Raw genomic sequence first — 8,647 nt, 5'->3', positions numbered from 1 at the left:
ACTCCTTCCAACATAGGATAATTCATAGTGAGGAAGTTTGGATCAGCCCCATGGAGTGCTGGACCTAGGGTTAATTTTTCCAGAGTGTCAAGCTGAGTGTCTCTTCCTGGTTTCTCACTTGATAAGCCCAGGTTGTGTGTTTGAGGTTGATCATGGAAGGAACATTCATATCACAGAAATTGGTATCATTTTTTCTCTTTCCTATTGCACAAGGCTGGTTATCAAACACTGCCAGCACACTGCTGTGGACATTGATGCAGACTGGTTGTTTCTGTTTGTTGAGACCTGCGTGGTGGTGGAGGGTCCTTTGTTCAGCTAATGACCCTGAACCTTTTTGTGAGCATCACTTCAGTTCACCCGTTTTTCTTTCTTTCCCTCCCGGCTATTTTATCAGTTTGTATTTAACTAAGAGGTAAATCCCACTGCCATTTCTTGACTTTGAAAGATTACTCACTGTTTTTGTCTTGCATTGGCTTATAGTCTTTTTTATATAAAAAATAAATGTCAATTTACTAGTAATAAGTAATTACTTCTGTATTTGTCTTGATCTATCCCAAGATAGGTTAATCAATCTTACTGTCTTAGTGAAGGTTTTATTGCTGTGAAGAGACACCATGACCATGGGAACTCTTATAAAGGAAAACATTTAATAAGAACTGGCTTACAGTGTAGAGGTTCAGTCCACTATCATCATGATGGGAAACATGGAGATATGCAGACATGGTGCTGGAGGAGGAACCGAGAGTTCTACAACCCAACTCATAGGCAGCAGGCAGAGAGGACCAGCCACTAGTCCTGGCTTGAGCATCTGAAACCTCAAGACCCACCCCCAGTGACACATGTCTTCCATCAAGGCCATACTTCCTAATGGTGTCACTTCCTGTGAGCCTAGGGGAGCCATTTTCATTCAAATTACCAACTTTACTCTTGGGCTGTGTGAGCAAAACCGAGCCTGTTGCTGTGGCCCTTTGGTGTACAGGTGATGATGTTCCTTGCTGCATGGAAACCCTCAGATGAGCTTTGGAGATGAAGAAGGATTGCTCTTTCTTCAAATACCATGAGGGCAATATATTAGGTGGAGTGCAAAAGAAAGGAAGAGACACAAGGATGTTTACTTTGAAATATTAAATGGGGACGGGGGAGTAAGCTGATGTTGTGAACTGAAATCAAGAATTTAAAGAGAATTGCTTAAGTGTGCCTTGGTTTGGGGATGCGGTTAATCTGAGTTAGTGAGTGAGGGATAGAAAACACAGGGTACCAGAGGTGGAACGCCAACTCTAAAAAGCTGCATTTAGGGGATGTGGGCTCAATCTGTGGCTCCTTTTCTGAAATTGCCTGTCCTGAAGCCATGTTTGATATTTCATCTCATCTACCCCTGCTCCTCTATTCCCTGATTTATAGCTGATGGGATTAGGAGTGGGTTACCTGATAGAATCTGGGCTAGTGAGAATCTCTTCTATGAGAGTCCAGAATTAATAGACCCAACTGGAGCAGCGCTTGTGGGGATTTGATGTGATGGGTGCTGTTGTCTGGAGAAGAAGAACAAGACAACCATTTGGAGCTATCACAGACTTTCTATGGACTGTGATAAGAAAGAGGAGAAAGCCAGTCTCAGATGCAGAGAAAGGTGGGGGTGGAGAAGGTGTAGAGAGGAGCTGTAATGACAGACCATCTTATGAAGGAAGGAGGAGGTAGCTTCCTTCGTCTGAGGTTTTCTAGGTCTAGTACAAGTGCCTGCTCATGTGTGTGTGTGTGTGTGTGTGTGTGTGTGTGTGTGTGTGTGCATGTGTGTGAGCATGCATTTGTGCATGTGTGTGTATATGTGTGTGCGTGTGAGCATGTATGTATGTGTGTGCATGCATGCGCGTGTGTGAGCATGCATGTGTGTGTATGTGAATGAATGTTTTACTGGGAATCGAATTCAGAGCTCTATGCATGCTAGGCAAATGCTCTTCCACTGAGTTATTTCTCCAGCTCTCCATATATTTTCTGTTTTGAGATAAGTTCTTACTAGGCTGTCCAGCCTGGCCTTGAACTTCCTGTGTAGTTAATTTAGAAAGCCTTGGACTTGTGATTCTTCTGTCTCACCCTCCTCAGTAGCTGAAATTACAGGCCTATATTACTAGATCTGGCTAGTGTAGCTTTTTATGAGACTCACCTGTAGTTCCCACCCCTGTATGCCTCGCTCATACCCAAGCTGCCTTGTGATGAATCCACCTTTACTTCTTTCCAAGTCACCAAACTCCTTCAGCCCTGGTCCTGGCTCTGAGTGACTGTCCGCTGTATCAGGATCAGAGACCACACCACAGATAGCATCTTTGCATCTGTAAACTGAGGGAATCACATTTACTTTTTGGGTTATCTGAAGATCAGGAAGCATCTAAAAACCTAAATCTTAATAACCATTAAGTAGAAGGGAGGTGATGTGTTGTGAAAGCACCAAGCGATGGGCCTATGTTTGGTGCAAACCATTAAGTTCAGTTGGCCAGTGTATCATTCCTGCCTCCTCACACCCTTGATCTCTCTACCTCGGATATCTTTTGTTATCACATGTGCTGGGCAATACCCCACTTAGCCTTCCCCTAGAGTCTCCACAGAGTTTGCCTCTGTGGCGGCAATGGTGATCCTGTATTACTGTAATTTTGTATCAATGTACTTTTGAGTTCTCCTCTAAACTTCTATATACCTAAAAGAAGCCACATTTTCTTCCTGGCTATATTCAATTTTCAGTGCCAGACTTCACACATAACAAACCATAAGCATTTGATTAATAAGTGGGTAAATGGAGATGTCTAACTGAGACTCGGGGGTCAAAGACCCAAGGAGATGATTTACAGAAGATAGGTACCTGAAGTCAGGTCTGTGAAGGGTGTTACGGGGGAGGGGGAGTTGTAGCAGGCGATGAACGGGGAGGCTGTGAGGATAAGGCAGATGGGAACAAAGAGACAAAGCAAGGACAAGATGTGTGAAGATGCAAACACCTGGAGAGAAATCATACAAAATGAGAGGGAATCTAGGGAGTGGCTGGAAATGTTAAAACTCACCCAGTCAAGGAACAAGATGATGTAGACAGACTAGACATTGAATTTTGGAATCTATTAATGAGATATTTGGCAACAGACTCAGAAGGCTGACCAAGGAGATGCAGGGTCATCACGTTTAATGGCAAGTATGCACTGTTTGTTTGAGAACTCACCAAGGGGAGATAAGGAAGAAAGGAGGGAACTGGAAGTGTTTGCTATGATAGGGGACCTGTCCTACCTTCAAGTGAGTGCGCCTCCTAGGCTTCCTTTGTGCTATGTAATGCTAATCTCTTCTCTTCTGCATTTGCCATTTTCATGAAGCTTCTCCTGACTCACAATTTTGTAAGCAAATTTTTATTCACTACTGCTTCTACTCTTTGTGGTTTTATATCACAGCAACCCTATTTTTGTATTTTTTTTACTCTGTAGAAGCTCATCCATCCATCCATCCATCCATCCATCCATCCATCCATCCATCCATCCATTATCCTTACATTGTCCCATCAATCTTCCCATACAAGAATTGTTTATTTTGCCACAATTAAGGTCTAGACACACTACTTTAGGACTTGCTTATAGAGTACCAAGATGTCCTTTAGGAGTTTTTTTGTCTCGTTACAATGATTAGAACATACTGGATGCCTTCTGTGGGATTTTCTAGTTTCATTTTTGGAAGTTGCAGGCACCTGTTAGTATTTGAGATTTGCTGGTGTTGGTCTTCACTCTAAGGATGAATAAGAAGCGACCAGCCTCAAGCTTTTTCAACTCATCAGAAGCCAGTCTCCACTGAGCAATTGTCCCAAAACAGACCAGAGTCCAAAGGAAACAGGCTGTGTGGTTTAGAAGCCTCCACAAGAGACTTGTCTGCATTATTCATGCCTTGTCATTTGCAGTCAAAGACACAGCCTGCCCTCTAACATCTCTGAGGAAGTTCATGATTTATTGAAGGTACCAGAAGAAATATAAAGCTAAATAGTAATCTAAGCCCCCTGGGGGGAGTCTTGCTTCCTTATTTTACATAATATTAGAACCTCAGCAAATAGTTTCCTGAGATAAAAACTTGGGCAAACACTCAGCTGGAATGTTTGAAAAGTGAAACCATTCATGTTTTTATGTCAAGAGGATTGAGTCTCGTCCAGACTTCTTTTTAGATGTCAAATTTGAAAAAAACCCTCATTGCAAAGGGATAGAAGTCCGTGGTGCGAGAGATACAATGCAGGCCACACTAACCTCGGTCTTAGAGACTGGAGATGGGTTCGAACTCTTTCTCTGTGACCCTGTAGCTCATCAGAACAAAGCTTAACACTTTATTTTGTGATTCATCAGGGATGAAGGAAGGAAATATATCAAATGCCCAGTTTCTCCAAGGGGTCATACTTGTGTAATTTAAGAACAAGTTTTGTTACAGAGAACAGAAAATTCAACGGTAAAAGACTTCAACTACTGAGTTAGACTTCATTTTCCTCTGATCATGAGAAGTGTGGAAGTCAGCATCCCAGGGCTGGCACATCCAATCCATGGTGCTGTCAATTCCTCTCTGTCTTTCTGTCCCATCATTCTCTGTGTGCAGCCCTTGGCTGAGCTTCCTGTCTGCAAGTCACCTTTCCCTGGAGAGGTTTTATCCTTGCATTGAGAAAGGGTGATGCTTCCCATGGCTTCTCCTGGCACCTTCTTGACCACAACATGGCTGCTCCTACCTGGAAGATTACTAAAGAGCCTAAGGATGGTAGTGGCTTTTCAGGCCCTGTATTAAAAGTAAAGAAAGTTGGTCTGGGATTAGGTGTCTAGTAAGTCACTCTGCATTATCTGCTGCGACACTCTGAAAACCATCTTGGAATTTCTGAAGGACAGAAACACATAGTACACGTACTGTTAAGTCAGTGAATTAAAGGCACAAATTAATAACCAAACCCCAACAGTTGTGTTCTGCATATAATGGCATGTCAATAGGACTTTAATGCTTGATTAAGAGGCATGGTGCTAGCTGGGTGGTGGTGGTGCATGCCTTTAATCCCAGCATTTGGAAGGCAGAGGCAGGTGGATGTCTGTGAATTCAAGGCTAGCCTGGTCTACTGGGCAAGTTCCAGGAAAGTCAGAGCTTTGTCTCGAAAAACCAAGAAAAAGAAAGAAAGAAGAAGAGGAGGAGGAGGAAGAGGAGGAGGAAACATTGTGCTGGGGTGGGAGTATCTATAACTCAATGGCAGAATGCTTGCTTAGAATGTGTGTAGTCCGTTGCCTGACTCCCAGCCCCAAAGGAATATAAAAAAAGCATAATATGTCTTCATGATCTATCTGTCCAGCTGAAATGGGAAGGAGAGAAGAGGGTGGTGGGAAGGGGAAAGAGTGGAAACTCTTGTTTTCCTGAGAATGTGAAATAGCTTCAGTGCCTCCAAGTGCTAGACTCTGTCACGGAAGTGCCACTCCCTTTGGGAGCTATAAACTAACGGAGAGTTGTCCTCAGAGTTGGCTGGAAGCTGTCTGGATGTTCGTGATGACACATGTCATAAAACTATAATGCCCAGCGAGGTTGCCAAGACAACACGCTGCCTGGCTCCAAACACTTCTGTACCCCCTTGCCTCCCAGTCTGCTTCGTTGCTCTGGCGATGGCTGTGCAGGAGCCTGTGGAAACTACAGTTTCACACTCTCCCCGTTCTTCCTCTGGGCGTATGTGGTGGTGAGCATGCTGTGTGTATACATGTGTGTGCAAGCTACGGCAGGACATTGGCTGGCTTCTTCCATTTCCTTCCACCTCGCTGCCTTGAGACAGGGTCTCTCACTGATCCAGATGCTTGCGATTGCTGCCAATCAGCAAATTGAGCCCCCGCCTGTCTCTGAATTTAGATTTAGATCCTTATAGTTTCAGGGGAAGTTCTCTCATTGAACCACCTCCCCGGCCCTTCACACCCTCCACTTTTGATTAGGGAGTTAATTTACCACATTTTAGGAATCTGATGATTAAAGTACAAGTTTTCTCTGCCACCGATGGCCAGATCCATCCTCCTGCCTCTCCTCTCCTCCAACTGTGAGTCTGGGGGCAGAAGGAGCTCCGAGCATCCCTTGAAAATGAGCTTTCAGAGTTACACAATTGTCTTACGTTTGCCTTATTAAAAAAGAACTTCCAGGGATAGTTCACACACACACACACACACACACTGGGAGGAGGGGCATGACAGATGCAGTCATTGGTCAGGGCCAGGAGACAGACTCACAAGGTCCAAGAGAACAAAACATCAGGATTGGTGTCACGCTGGGGTGAGCTAGGGAGAAGGGAGAGATCTCGTTAAGACAACCGGCATCCTTGTTTGTCTGTTTTCCAAAGTCCTGAGACTAATGGATCCAAGAAGATAAACAAATAAACCGAAAAAAGTTCTAGTTGGGTGAGCAGCTTAAAGTTTAGCGCAGCCGTGTCCTGGGCAGCCTCTCTCTGAGGAAGCAAAGGAAATCAATGTTGTGCAGAAGACATAGGATTTAATGTTCCTTATAGTGCTAGGAGGTGAGAAGGGCCTGCTGAAGATGAGGCGCAGAGGGGTCGCCCTCTTGACTAGTGCTGCTCAACTGCTGAAGGGTAGGACAGGTGGGAACCCTGGCGTGTTAAAGAGACAATAACTCCTTAAGCTCTCCTTCAAGATTAACTTTTAGCATCCTACTCTCTGGCCATATCTGAAGTCCCCTGACTTGTACCGGGAAGCAGTCTCTCCGTTACCCTTTGGAGAGAGATAGAAAGGGGGGAGGTACCCTTTGTTCCCCGAGCAAAGGCCCATGTTGGCTGCTCCTTCAGGGGGAAGCACTGAATGCTGACCAAAATGGCTGCAGAGTTCAGTAAAGTCGCTACCCTGTTCCATCTGGAAGCTCTTCAGAGGCATAATTTCATCCCAGCCAAATGTAATTAGGAATTTGATTTGATTAAAAAAACAAATCGAAGGAGAGAAATGAGGTTTCTCCCCGTTCCCTCCCTTTCTTCACAGATAGAGCTCTCATTAACAGGGCTTGTGCATGTGACCTTAAGGGTCAGCCTCCCTCTGGCCCTGGTCAGGCATCCTAAAGAACCGAGGTCCCAGGAGGTGAACGGGGGAGAGGCACGCGATTCCTGCAAGAGAATGCTAAGGATTTTTTTAAAATTCTGATTTGGCTTCAAGATACTAGACAAGCACAGCAGCTGTCTGCCTCTGTGGGCATGGGATGTCCACTTAATTAAAACAAGGGAAGGCCGTGGGTAAGCGACTCCCGGGGAAGAAGGCTGGCAAGGCTAGGTGGGGTACCAGTCTCACAATCTCCCCAGCGCTTTTGTTAAGAGAAACAGCAGCGGTGGCTGCGTTGGCCTCCAGAGAGCATGGGTGCCACAACCAACTTTGGTGGAAAAGAAGGTAGGAGGAGGGGGAGAGGATCCATGACACACTGTGTTATTGGCCATGACCCGAATAATCTGCCTCTGACCTACTCCATCTTCTCTCCCTGGCTCTAATAAGAGCTGTGTGGTGAGCTTTGGATAAAGGACAATTCAAAATGAGAACAGGGAGGCCGAACACCGCGGGCTGCGGCTGTCAGTTTCTGCCCAGAAGCACCTCTTGTGACTCCCGTGTGTGGGAATGTCCTTCTATCCATTTTTAAAAATTCTGTTCCTTCCCTTCTCAGAAGAAGCCTTGAGTGCACATATCTACTGGGAGCTGGAGAGCAGTACCCAGTGTTCCTATGTGGTCAAAATGATGCAAAAGTTACTAAAAAGAACTGGCTACAAGGAAAGCTCTGGAACTCTTGGCTGTCACAGGGGTGGTACTGAATATGGCTGTAGGAGGACTAGACTGGTCCTGGGAAGTGACCCTCATGTCCATGCTCAACAGCACCTCACGGACCAATGCTGTCCCCACTGTGTCTTCTCTAGAGGACACAGAAGCTTCACCTTAGCTTCTCACATTTGTTGCCTCATGGATGCAAAGAGGCTGCTGCAGGTCCAAGCATCACATATTTATTCCAAATAGGGGAGAACGGAAATGGTGACTCCATTCATATCTGTTTCATCTTCCCAGGAAAGCAAACATTGCCCTTCAAATCCCAGAAAACTCTTTATTTCCCTGACCAACATTGTCATGCAGTTACCCGGGAAGCGCCAAGAGAGTAAGAGTGTAAGGGCTGTGAAATTTGCTATTTTCATGCAAATAGGAAAGACAGTTGAGAGAGCTATCAGGTAGGGCCTCCTGTAGGTGCGCTGGACTACACAGACTGCTAGCAGACCAGCACAGAAAACTAACACTATGCCAGGTGAGTCAAACAGAAGAAATTTGATTTGGCAGTTTGTTATCAGGCTGTGAGGTGTCAAAAAGGCCAAAGGAGGAGTAGGGAAGGAAGGAGAGAAGGGAGAAGGGAGAGGAAGAGAGGGAGGGGGGATAGGGAAGAAAAAGGGAGGGAGGGAAGGGAGGGGAGGAGAGGAGAGGGAAGGGAAGGAAAGAGGGAAGAAGGAAGGGAGGAAAGGAAGGGGGGAAAGGGAAAAGGAGGAGAGAGAAGGGAAGGAGAGAAAAAGGGAGAGGAGAGAGGAAGAGAAGGAAAGCAGGGAAAGAGGAAAGAAGGGAGAAAGGGAAGGGAAGGGAGAGGAAGGGAAGGGAAGGGAGAGGAAGGGAAGGGAAGGGAG

This window comes from Microtus ochrogaster, chromosome 19 (genome assembly GCF_000317375.1).
Source record: "Microtus ochrogaster isolate Prairie Vole_2 chromosome 19, MicOch1.0, whole genome shotgun sequence".
In the NCBI taxonomy this organism is placed as follows: Eukaryota; Metazoa; Chordata; class Mammalia; order Rodentia; family Cricetidae; genus Microtus; species Microtus ochrogaster.
Note: the sequence above shows the minus strand (reverse complement) of the source record.